This window comes from Lactuca serriola, chromosome 8, assembly GCF_051521515.1.
Source record: "Lactuca serriola cultivar US96UC23 chromosome 8, Lser_US96UC23_V15, whole genome shotgun sequence".
NCBI lineage: Eukaryota > Viridiplantae > Streptophyta > Magnoliopsida > Asterales > Asteraceae > Lactuca > Lactuca serriola.
In genome coordinates, this window is record NC_136415.1 from 324924678 (window position 1) to 324938214 (window position 13537).

Below are 13537 nucleotides of genomic sequence, written 5' to 3' on the forward strand. Positions count from 1 at the left end.
AAAAGAAATATAGTAAACGATCGACAAGAGATAGCAACACTTTACTCATAAATAAAACACCTTTTATTCATCATCTGATGTCAATTACACTTTACAAATTTCGAGGTTATCTAACTACTAAATCTAATATCATCCTTCAGCCCTATGCTCCGAGCATGCTGGTGATGCTTAACCCGAGTCAGTCCCTTCGTGAGGGGATCTGTTGGGTTCTCATCCGATGATACCCTCTTTGCCATGAGGATTCCTTCGTCTATTCGATGTCTGATGAAGTGATATTTTCTGTCAATTTGTCTGGATCTTCCATGATCTCTTGGTTCCTTGGCTAAGGCAACCGCACTATTGTTGTCATAGAAAATCTCCATTGGCTCCTTTATAGCTGGTACAACTCCAAGGTCTCCGATGAAGTTCTTTATACATATAGCCTCCTTTGCTGCCTCGCTTGCTGCTATATACTCTGATTCACAAGTGGAATCAACCACTGTCTCCTTCTTGGAACTTTTTCAAGTAATTGCCCCTCCGTTTAGGGTAAAGACCCAGCCCGAATGAGAGCGGAAATTATCTCTGTCAGTCTGAAAGCTAGCATCACTGTACACTACAACTCTCAAGTCATCACTCCCACCAAGGGTAAGGACCCATTCCTTAGTCCTTCATAGGTAATTGAGGATATTCTTTACCGCAGTCCAGTGTGCCTGGCCAGGGTTCCCCTGATACCTGCTAACCATGCTCAAACCAAAGGCTACATCAGGTCGAGTACACGTCATAACATACATGATCGATCTTACAGCTGAAGCATAAGGTATTCGACCTATTTCTGCTATCCCAGCCTCAGTACTAGGGCTTTGTGTCTTACTCAATCTGGCGTTACTCTGGATGGGTAACTCACCTTTCTTGGAGTTATGCATGTTGAATCGTTTCAACACTTTGTCCACATAGGTGCTTTGACTAATTCCAATTAGTCTTTTACTCCTGTTTCCCAAAATCCTTATCCCTAGAATATAGGTAGCTTCACCAAGGTCCTTCATAGCGAAACACTTCCCAAGCCAGGACTTTACTTCCTGCAGGTTTCGGATGTCATTTCCTATGAGTAGTATGTCTTCCACATACAGTACCAAAAAGCTAACTATGCTCCCACTAGCCTTGATATAGACACAAGATTCATCTTCACTCCTTAAAAAGCCAAATTCTTTGACTTTCTCATCAAAGCAAAGATTCCATCTGCGAGGTGCCTGTTTCAATCCATAAATGGATTTCTTGAGTTTACACACTCTATTGGGGTACTCTGTACTGACAAAACCCTCTGGCTGAACCATGCAAACATCTTTAGCCAACTTTCCATTATGGAAAGTGGTTTTGACATCCATTTGCCATATTTCATTGTCATGAAATGCAGAAATGGCTAACAGAACCCTAATAGACTTAATCTTGGCCACTGGTGAAAAGGTCTCGTCATAATCAACTCCCGGAGTTTGAGAATAACCCTTTTCAACCAGTCGTGCCTTATAAGTGTGTACATTACCATCCATGTCGGTCTTCTTCTTGAAGATCCATTTGCACCCAACTATCTTACGATCAGGTACATTGTCAACCAAGTTCCAAAATTGATTGTCATACATGGACTGTATCTCGCTGTCCATAGCCTCTTTCCATTTAGCAGCCTCAGGGCCTGCCATGGCTTCTGTGTAGCTGTTAGGCTCATCCAGATTTACCAGTGTGTTATCACTGATAAGTGTCTCACCTTCTGCAGTAATATGGAAACCATAATAATGCTCAGGTGTATTCCTCACTCTGGTGGAACGACTCAGAGGTATAGATTCTTCAATCGGCTCAACAGGATTTTCCTCCTCAGGTTGAGGGTTGGGTTTGAGGTTCCTTCACCATTTGACTCTAGAATTTCCTCAAGGTCAATTTGCCTCCCACTGTCTCCTTGGCTCATGAATTCTCTCTCTCAAAAGAATCCTCTTCTTGCTACAAAGACCATATTATCATTGGGTCTGTAGAAGATGTAGCCAAACGATTTATGTGGGTAGCCGATGAAAATACACCTTTCGCTTCGGGGTTCGAGCTTATCATGAGTCTCGCGTCTCACGAAAGCCCCAAATCTTGATGTGGTCTAGATTGAGAACTTTTCCAGTCCACATCTCGTGAGGTGTTTTGGCAACCTTCTTTGTAGGGACTAGATTAAGGATATGGGCAGAAATCTCTAAGGCATACCCCCAAATTGAGATTGGTAGCGATGCTCGACTCATCATGGAACGAACCATGTCCAACAAGGTCCGATTGCGCCTCTCAGCTACACCATTCAATTGTGGTGTCCTAGGAGGTGTGAATTGTGAGATAATCCCACATTCCTTAAGATAGTCAAGGAACTCAGTACTAAGATACTCACCACCACGATCAGATCGAAGCATCTTAATGTTCCTGCCCAACTGATTCTCCACTTCTTGCTTAAACTCTTTGAATTTCTCAAAGGTTTCTGACTTATGCTTGATTAAGTAGACATATCCATATCTACTAAAATCATCAGTAAAAGTCACATAGAACCGATTAGCATCTCTTGTGGCGGTTCTGAAGGGTCCACACGCATCCGTGTGTATGAGGTCCACAAACCTTCACCCCTAGCACAAGTGCTAGTAAAAGGTGACTTTGTCATTTTACCAAGCAAACAAGATTCACAACTATCATCTGACTTTAGGTCAAATGACTCCAAGACTCCATCCTTTTGGAGTTGGCCTATGCGTTTCTTGCTTACATGTCAAAGACTACAATGACATAAAGATGCTTTATCTAAGCTAGTGGAAGAGTCAATACACAATACATTATTTCCTAGATTATCTACAACAGATACAGTTGCATACACCCCATCACAAGGTAATGCTTTAAAATAATGAACATTATTAAAGAAAGCATCAATACTACCATTACTATTATCAAAATAAAAGGTAAAACCTTGTTTATACAATGCATGAAAGGAAATAACATTTCTTGCCATTTCTGGCGAATAATAGCACTTATTCAAATCTAATGTAAACCCACTATTTAGCACTAAGGAATAAACTCATATCTTGGGGACAGGTGAAGCTTTCCTGTTTCCCATGATCAAGTTTATCTTTCCCTGCTCCACATTCTCACTTCTTCTTAGTCCCTTCAAATCACAACATATGTGAATACCACAACATGTGTCAAGGACCCAAGACTTAGAATGAGGTGAGTTATTAGACAATATAGTGTATATACCTGCATGGTTGGGTTTTACTTTCCCATCCTTCACATCTTGCTGGTACTTTGGGTAGTTTCTCTTCCAGTGCGACTTTTCATGGCAATAGAAGCATTCAGCCTCATTAGGGTTAGCAGAAGGAGTGACAAAACCTTTCTTGGTTTTGCTTGAAGAGGAGACTTCAAGGGTTTTACCCTTGGTACCCTTAGAAGGGTTCTTTCTCTTCTTCCCTTTTCCATGCCCGATTGCCAAGACATTGGTCGCAGTTGGAGTAGGAGTAGGAGTAGTAACAACCGACTTACCCTTTAGACCACTTTCCGCGGTCTTCAAGAGTCCCTGAAGTTTGCTGAGGGTGACTTATTCCTTGTTCATGTGATATGTCATGCGGAATTGATCATAACACGATGGTAAGGAGTGCAAAATGATGTCTATTGCTAACTCCTCGGGGAAGTTCACATTCAGCTTCAGTAAACGGTCCACATACCTCTGCATTTTCTGCATGTGGCCCGTGATGGGTTCACCATCCTTCATTCAGGTTGTTATCATGGAGGAGATTATTTCATATCGCTCTTGACGAGCACTTTGATGGTAGAGGTCCATCAAGTCCTGGGGCATCTCAAAAGGATAATAGTCCTGATAGGACTTTTGGAGCTCGGCTGTCATGGTGGCCATCATGATGCATGCCACTTTTGTAGCATCTCTTTCATGGACCTCATATTCAGCAAGCTATCCAGGAGTAGCAGTTGGCTCGGGTACCTTTAGCTCCTTGTCGAGAACATATTCGTTGTTCTCATACCGAGTGACCATCCTGATGTTTCTGATCCAATCAGTAAAGTTGGGTCCATCTAAGATGACTCTCCCACAAAGATTCATGAGAGAGAAGGAGCTAGTAAGGTTAGACCCAGAAGCATTGTTATTGGAAGACATCTGAAAAGAAGAGGGAATAGAATAGATTAGATTTAGGGATAGTCCTTAATAAAACACCCAAATGTACTATTAAGGCTAGGATCCAACACAACATTTTATAACTTAGAAGAGGGATGCCGTAATCTAAGCTATAAGATATTTGAAGGTAGGTGAATGACGATTCACCAATTTCCACCATGAAAAACGAAATTTTTTAATTAGGTTTTAATTGGTTTAGAAACTCCAATATTATTTGAGATTCATTAAACTTTCTTCAATGGCATGTTTCAATCTTGAGTGTGCCCTTCAAGTTTTGTGACTGGGATGCCGAGGATCACAAAAAAGGTGTGAAGTAACCATGCAAATTACTTGGTACCCTTAATGTATTACCCCTTAATCGATGTGCCGATTAACCACACACGCTCCATCGATACTATGATAAACATTAATTCACCCTTTACCTAACTTGTTAAGTTCAAGTTAGTCTGCCGGTTAACCACACATGCTCCACTAACGACTTAAACAAAGTGTAAAGTGTAATTTCATGGATTAGCACCTTATTTACATTTTCCTAAAATAACTAAGATTGGGAATTCTATATAGTTTAGTTAGTTTAGTATTATCATTATATTTTTAATGAGAATTTATAAGTCCTTGTCCTATTTGTTCAATTAACGACCCTCCACCGATCAAGGAAGCGATGGGTGAGAGTGGACACCCATTAAGTTGCCATTTTATAGGCAACAACTTTATACCCCCCTTGTAGACCGGCTTCGTGAATGAGGCGTACTAGCGGTAAGACGACTTGATCTTATACATATATATATATTATTAACTTATAATATTATAAGTATTAGGGTTGAATTTTAACTTTTAAAATTCTAAGGGTTGGAACTAAAGTTTTAATGATGACTTTACTTGTTCCGAAACTTGAGGGCGAGTTTTTTAAACTTTCAAAACTTTTCATTTCTTATAACTTATGAAGTTAATTGAGTATTAAAATGAAGACTCTTCATTTTTTCTAACTCTTGTGTTCTTTTAATGGTTTTAATTCAAGTGTGACTCTTGGTTTTCCATAACTTGAGGACAAGTTATGGACTCCATTAAAACACATTATGATCAAGAATTAAACTACCAAGTAGGTTACAAACAATTCCTATGATCATCTAATCTTCATAAGTTCAAGAACATGAATGTGAACATTTCAAGAATCATAAATTACTCATAAATCTTGTAATTTTTTATTATAGCCATTGTAAATGGATTAGCATAAACATTACACCATCTAAAACAAGTTTTATAACACCAAAACAGTTTAGGGTAATGTTTCTAGTCCATTTCCAGCAATAAAAGTTGAAAATCTGCATTCTGAGGCTCCTACTCGTCAAGTGCACGAACCTACTCCACGAGTAGGATGAAGATACACATGAACTCGGTGAGTCCCCCCCCCCCCCATGGACTCGGCGAGTTCAACAGGCAGACAACAAGATTTCGACTTTTTCCAATATTTTGCATCAACTATCAAACAAACAAGCCTAGGCTCTGATACCACTGATGGGTTTAGAGCATTCTAACACTTCCTAAGTGTACATGCAACCCTAATAAACCTTGGATCTATGTTTGAATAAGATACATGCAAATAATTATTTTCCAAGGTTCTTATCCTATCTAGCATAGCATGGGGAACTTGAATCAAATAAAGCTAGTAGAATTACTTACCTTGTAGTTGTAGTTGATTGCTTGGAGTTCTAGAGCCTAGCACCAATAGTGTTGATGCCTCAAATGGAAATCATAAATCACCACAAACTTTGGAACCTTGAGAGAATAGTCATAACTATCTTGAAATCGGCCCTCTACTTTACTCACCACAACTAGTATGTTTCAAGAACCAAAGCCTCCTTTATATAGTGTGGTGGATTAGGGTTACATCCATGTAAACCCTAATACCCATGTGATCCATGGGTTAAAGCTCCATGGAGTATCCATGGACTTTCCAAGCAAGCCTAGCCCATTTCAAATAAGCATTAGCCCACACTATATAAATATAAGAGCCTATAATTAATTAGTAATACTTTTGATCTCTAAATTAATGCTAGATTAATTATAGATCAATACTAATTAAATAATATGATCTTATATTAATATATTAGAACTTATAATATATTAATAAATCATAACTTATACTATTCTCAAAAGATTATCCATAAATTGTTCGAGTGAAGTGCAACCCAAATGAACCATGCCGGGTTGGGTCAAGTACATACCAAATATAGTTATGGACTTAGAAACTATATCCAACAGTTAGCAGTTCCTCTAGAGGTGAGGTTTGAGTGCTGCCATGTATATGTTTATCGCTAGGGTGTTGTGGTGATACTTGAAATAAATATGGGTAAGTGTGGAAGGTAGTATGGGCTCGTACTGCTAAAAGCACAGGAACCATACTCGTATCAAGGAAGTCACAACCCCTAGGGTCGGGTTGGGAGTTGGTTCTCAGGTTATTGGGGAAGCATTTGATTTTCTTGCAGCGTATTTTCAGCATTGTGGTTACGAGGCATGCCGAGGGTGGATCCGGGTCAGGATCGGGATCAGGAGAGGGCGGTCAGGATAGATCAGCGCCGCCCGAGGTCATTGGTCAGATGAGTACGAATGAGTTGGATGCCAGGACTCGTGAGATCCTACACGATGAGGTTGCTGCTATGTTCCGGGCTGAGTTGTTGGAACTGTTTGGGTCGATCAAGACCGCTATGGTGGAGTATTTTGAAGAGCGCTATGCGGCTCTTGCAGAGACAGTGGCCACGACAATCGCAGTGGCTGTGGCAGCGGCAAGGGGAGGAGCCATTCGGGGTTTCCAGTACCAGGACTTCGACAATACAAAGCCCCCTACTTTCGATGGAGTTCAGGATCTGATCGTTGCGATGCGATGGTTGTCGGATGTAGAGGGATGTTTCTTCACATGTTCATGACCTGCTGATTAGAGGGTGAGGTATACTCTGAACCTGTTGAGGCTCGAGGCGAATGATTGGTGGAGATTGACCATGGGATCATATTCGGATGCGCAGTGGGCTGCGGTTTCCTGGGATCAGTTTCGGGAGATGTTCAAAAATCGTTATGTTCCACGGGTTGAGAGAGAGAGAGGTTGGCTCAGGAATTCCTGGAGTTGAAGCAGGATTCAGAATTTGTGACGGAGATCACCAGGATGTTCACGGAGAGGGCGATGTTTTTCCGGGAGTTTGCTTCAGAGCAGGCTCAAATGTCCCGATATCTGAGTATGCTCAAGATGGACATCAGGCAGTTTGTGTCCACGCAGTGATGTGATACCTTGTTAGAGTTGCAGGAGGCCGCTCGGCGGCGTGAGTTGGAGATTGAGTTGCAGTTGAGAGAGCAGAGGCAGGCCCCGATGCAGTCGCAGCCGGCGCCGAAACGGTCCAAGAAAGTTGATTACAGGCTTGGAGATCAGGGCACCCGCACTTGTGGGAAGTGTGGGAAGGTTCACACCGGAGTTTGTAGGTCTGGTGGTGCGTGCCGCAAGTGTGGGAGGGAGGGGCATTACGCAAGGGATTGCCGTCAGTCAGCCCCAGTTTAGGATATGAGGATTTGTTATCAGTGCCATCAGGTTGGTCACATGAGGGCCAACTGCCCACAGCTTACTATCGGACCGGTGCAGGCTCCAACACTGGCCACTTTGAGGATTACGGGTGGAGGTCAGGGTGGAGCAGAGCCCCCGAGGGCTAAGGGACGTGCTTTTCAGCTTATAACAAAGGAGGTCAGGGCAGAGTTGGATACAGCTGCGGGTATGTTTCCTTGTTGATATCTTGTTATCTTATGGTTGTTATGGAGTATTATATATCTGCTAGTCTCGTTTGCATGATTCATGGTATTGTATTCATTCGTCCTTTCGTCGGGTTTATCGTATGATCGAGGGTTTTGGTATTGGGAGTCTTAGTTGGTTATCATCCTTGGAGATTGTTAATGGGGAATTAGGCTTTTTGGTCTAAGTGTCGCATTTAGCATTTGCAATTTGAGGAGTGTTCAGCGGAGAGTCGAACTACCTTAGAGTTTGAGATGTGCGATGCCGGAGGAGTGATTTTGTGGAGGTTGCTTGTTTTAGAAGGGATCGGTTCATGGATAAGGGGGAATATGTAGAGTAGGGTTGTTTAAGTGATGCTGGTTGGGTCACCGGTGGTTGGTAGTCAGTGCTCTAAGTGGGGAGAATTGGAAGATTCTTAGGAGGATCAACAGCATGAGAGGTCAATTAGCTATTTGGGTTTCAACAGCGTTTCATTCAGCCAAGAGTGTGGGCTGGTACGAGTAAGTGGCAAACGAGTGGGGCGGGATACAGACCAAGGTTAGGCCTAGGGTTAGGCCAGGATTTGAGTATGTGGAATAGAGTTAGAGTTCGGAACCCCTAGAGGGCCAGAACAGTATGTATGGGAGAGATTCCCAGGATGAATAGCTCGGAATGATGTATGATAGTTTGAGCGGTCCGGGGAGACTGAAGGCCGGTTGGCATACCAATCAGGCCGAAGGCTCGGGGAAAACGGTCCAAACAGGCTAAAGGCCCTGGAGGGCGGTCCAGACATGCTGAAGGTTTTGAGAGCGGTCCAGATTGGCTGAAGGCCTGGTAAGGCGGTCCAGTCATGCTAAAGACTCTGTAAGTGTTGATAGATTTGTAAGAGGAAAGTGAATTGAGTATGCTGCTATGCAGTAGTAAGCGGTGGGTTTGGCCCCGGGTATTGAGCATGTTAGTGGAAGGCGGTGCATGTGCGATGCATGGAGTAGTGGTTAGTCTACAAGGGATAGTGTAGAGTGGGGTGTGAGCACCGTGACACTTGTTTGAAAAGGCAAGGTTGGCAAGTAGATTTCCTTGGATAAGGAAAGGGAAAGGTATCTAACTCCGGGAGGGCGTGTTGGTTCGCGGAAGTGAAAGCAGTAGTGAGAATGGATGATTGAGAGTATTTTAATTATGATTGTTGAGCACTGTGATTGTACTAGTGGTATGGAAGCACATCTGGATTGGGTGTTTGTTATGGTTGCGGATGAATTTATGATGGTTTAGAACCAGAGGAGTTCGGAAGGGATGCAAGGACAGAGGCTTGGATTCCCAGTATGGTTGTAATCAGGAGGTTATGTAAGTAGCGGTAATTCATCATGGGGATGTTTGGAGATATCGTCAGTATGTCGGGTTTTTCTTGCCCGAGGATGTTAGAGCAGGTTCAGCATGTGTATGTGATTGCAGAGGAGAGCTCACGGGGGGGGGGGGGGGGGGCTGCTCAGGAGCTGAAGGAGGTGTCATCCTGTCAACGCGGAAAGGAAAGAGTTGGATTCTGAATGGAAGCAGGATGAGTCCCAGAAGTGAATTCGATAAAGGATATGCCAGTCGAGGAAAGGGGTAGCAGCTTGGTACCAGGTCAGGACCCGGTGGTTCAGGGTGATATCTAGCTTGGTAAGGGTCAAGTGATCGGTGTGAATTGGAATGATGAAAGTATCATCGGGTGATCATTTGTTAATAAGGGTTGTTATCAGAGAAAGAAGCCGGTGAATCAGTTGTCGTAACTCTGCGAGGGAAGATTTGGACTTTATAGAGGTCTGATAGTCGTGTTCGCAGGAACCTGGGTCGGTTGAGACCAAGAGCTGAATTGAGGGAGGATCATCTGGGATGTGTTGCTGCAGGCTTCGAGGACGAAGCCTAATTTAAGTGGGGGAGAATTGTAACACCCCGAGTTCTGAAGTGCAAGTTCAAGGTTCTTGGAGTAATTAAGGAAGATCGACTCGGCGAGTCGAGTCACGTTTTGGTCACGAGCTAAGTGACCGACTCAGCGAGTCGGTGGATAGACACGGCGAGTCGGTGCTGGAATGAGAAACCCTATTTTCAGGGTTTGCACCGTATATAAATAACCTTATGCTTTTCCCCTCAGCCTCTTTGCTGCCCATTTGAGATCCAGAAAACCCTAATTCGTGAGGAAACCCCATTAAGAGTGAATTAGAGCTTGGAGGAGGATCCTTGGTATTGAAGCTTGAAGGTTTAGAGGATTGTATCAGGAAGCTTGGGAAGATCAGAAATCTATAGTTGGTTGGGCACATTTCAAGGGTAAGGAACCATTTCCTTAAGCTTTTTCTTCATGGATTCATGTATGGTGTTTGATATGAGAGCTAATTCGAGATTGAAGCTTGGATCTGAGGATGCTACCTCAGATCTAAGCTTGTGATGGTCCTATATGTCATAAAGTTGCTGTTTAAGAGTTAATGGTGAAGCCCTTTTGTCCTTAGCCTTAGCCCTAGAGTGTTCTGAGCTTATATCTCCTTGGTTTCACGTAAAGTTTGCAACTTTATGTGAGGGCTAGGCTGTAGAAGAGTGGATTTATGGATTTGAGTCCCTGCATGCCTTGAAAAGCCTCTGTATGGAATGAGAACTGAAGAGACTCGGAGAGTTCCATGGGTGAACTCTGCGAGTTGGTTGAAGGTGGGCATGTACTCGACGAGTTGAAAGAACAACTCGGCGAGTCTATTGAAGATTGTCTTCGACTTGGCGAGTCTGTTCTTGGACTTGGCGAGTCTGGTCGCGGGGTTCTAACCTTTTCTGGTTGAGCTGTGAATCGGTGAGTCGAAGGATGGCTCGGCGAGTTGAGTCGTGGATTGGGAGTTTTTGAGTATAGGGACTCAGCGAGTCGACGGGGTGACTCGGCGAGTAGAGTCACATAGGAAGGTTGACTTTGACAGAGGACTTTGACTTTGACCAAGGGTTGACCAGTTGACTTCCAGCGTATTTTGGTAATTATTGGTATTTACTGGTTTTGGTTAATTGGTAATGTTCAGTGGTGGAGTTCATGTGTAACACCGTAAAAATTAAAACAATTTTTCGCATTTTCAAACACATTTTTACAAACTCATTCATTCATAAAATGTCATAATATCATGTCTTTGTTTCACAAAATATCTCCCAAGATCAAAATACATAAAATCCCATGTGCGTGTACGAATCAAGTCGGCGCCTTCCCGCGGTCATCACTGGTACCTGAAACACATAACACTGTAAGCATAAGCTTAGTGAGTTCCCCAAAATACCACTCAAACACATAATAGCCACTGGAGGCTGTAACTCTGTCGAACCTATGGTCAATGTGTCTCAGTGGGGCCCTCCATCCACAACTCTCTGTGGGCCCTCTGGCCCTAACTCTAGGGACCCGAAAGTCCCAACTCTGTAACTCTGAATCATGCATATCACATATCACAATAAATCACAACACATAAATAACATGCAAATACACTTGCATATAACTCTATAGTACTATGCCACATAACTCTGTTACCACACTAGGTAAAGTATAGTGAGAAGACTCACCTCAAGCGTCTCGGTAAATCTCTAACTCGATGGAAAATATTACCTAGCCTCTGCCGATTCACATAAATAAATACTCTTATAAATATAACTCTCGAGACTAGACTCAACCTGCCATTGGCACCCTCACAAAGGATAAAGACTATTTTACCCTCCCCTCTTGTCACAAGGACTCCATTGATGACCAAACCCTAAAAGTCAACAAAAGTCAACGGTCCCACTTTGACCCTACTTGCCGAGTGCACCCTGGTGACTCGGCGAGTTCTCACATGTCCTTTAACTCTTTGTCCCGCTTGACACGCCGAGTCCCTCCCTATACTCGACGAGTCATACCAGTCATGAATCGCGGGGCCACCTCGACTCAACTCGCCGAGTCTCAAGAACAACTCGGCGAGTACCGCCTTGAACTCTAGTCCTCTAATTCCCTCCTGACTCACTGAGTCATCCCCCAACTCGACAAGTCTACTCACTGAACAATTTATGTGAAACCCCAACCCTACTCGCCGAGTCTCATGAACAACTCGGCGAGTTCATGCCATGCACAAACTCTACTGACCTCCTGAGGTCAGATATGTTTCCCCAAACCATAGATCTGGCCTCCCCAAGCATGAATGTCACGTAAAGTTCGAAACTTGATGCTTGTACAACCACAACAAGGCATCAAAAGGAGATTTAGTCCCAAAAATGGCAACCTAAGTCCAATAACCCCAAACTGATCCATAAAGCTCCAAGGGTTAAGGTCTCTGGACCTCTTTGAGTCTAAATCCATGGCACAGACTCGAAGAGGGACCATTTGCTCCACATAATCACTCTCCAAAGGGGTTAGAAAACCCTAACTCTAAAGATCAACACCAAAACTGAAGGAGGTTCGAACTATTACCTCAAAATGAAGTCTCTGAACTCTGGAACTGCTTGAATCGCACCTCCTCTTTGCTCTTGTCACCTTTTTCTTGCTAAACCAAAGGTACAAGGATCAAAAAGTGACTTCTTCTCCCTCACAACGATTTATCTCACTTGGGGTTCTCTCGAGGGACTAGTAGCCGCAATGGGAGGCTATAAGTGCCCTTAAATAGGCTCCAAACCCGGGGGATTAGGGTTTCATTAAACAGCGTGGACTCGCCGAGTCCACTAATGGACTCGCCGAGTCCGGACGTGAACCCGGATGAAGATCCGCGACCCTACTCGGCGATTCTTGGCTCCAACTCGCCGAGTTCCTCCACAAATTCCAAAATAATTAAATAAAATAATATACCTGGGAATTCAGGATGTTACAATTCTCCCCCACTAGAATCAGACTTCGCCCTTGAAGTCTCACTCTGGAAACAACTCCGGATGCGGCTCACGCATCTCGCGCTATGGATCCCAAGTAACCTCTGACCCTTTCCGGTGTTGCCACTGGACCTACACCAGAGGCACCTCTTTGTTCCTTAGAACCTTGATCTTTCGATCCCGAATAGCCACCGGTCTCTCAACGTAGTTCAGGCCCACATCCACCTGAATATCCTCTAATGGCACTACTGCTGACTCATCGGCTATACACTTTCGCAGCTGCGACACATGGAAAGTGTCATGGATCTGACCTAGCTCTGCAGGTAGCTCCAACCAATAGGCTACCCTGCCTACCCTCGCGATCACCCGAAAAGGGTCAATATATCGGGGCCCCAACTTGCCCCTCTTCCTGAATCGGATCACTCCTTTCCAAGGAGAGACCTTCATGAGTACAAAGTCGCCGACCTGGAACTCGAGCTCGGACCGGCGCCTGTCTGCATAACTCTTCTGACGACTCTGAGCGGTCAATAACCTCTGCCTGACCTGTTGTATCTGCTCAGTCGTCTAAAGCACGATCTCGGTACTACCCATAACACGCTGCCCGACCTCTCCCCAGTAAATGGGGGTCTGACACCTTCTCCCATACAACAGCTCAAAGGGTGGCATACCAATGCTCGAATGATGGCTATTGTTGTAGGAAAACTCTGCCAAGGGAAAATATGTATCCCAACTCCCACCGAAATCCAACACACACGCCTGGAGCATATCCTCGAGCGTCTGAATCGTCTGCTCGCTCTGTCCATCAGTCTGGG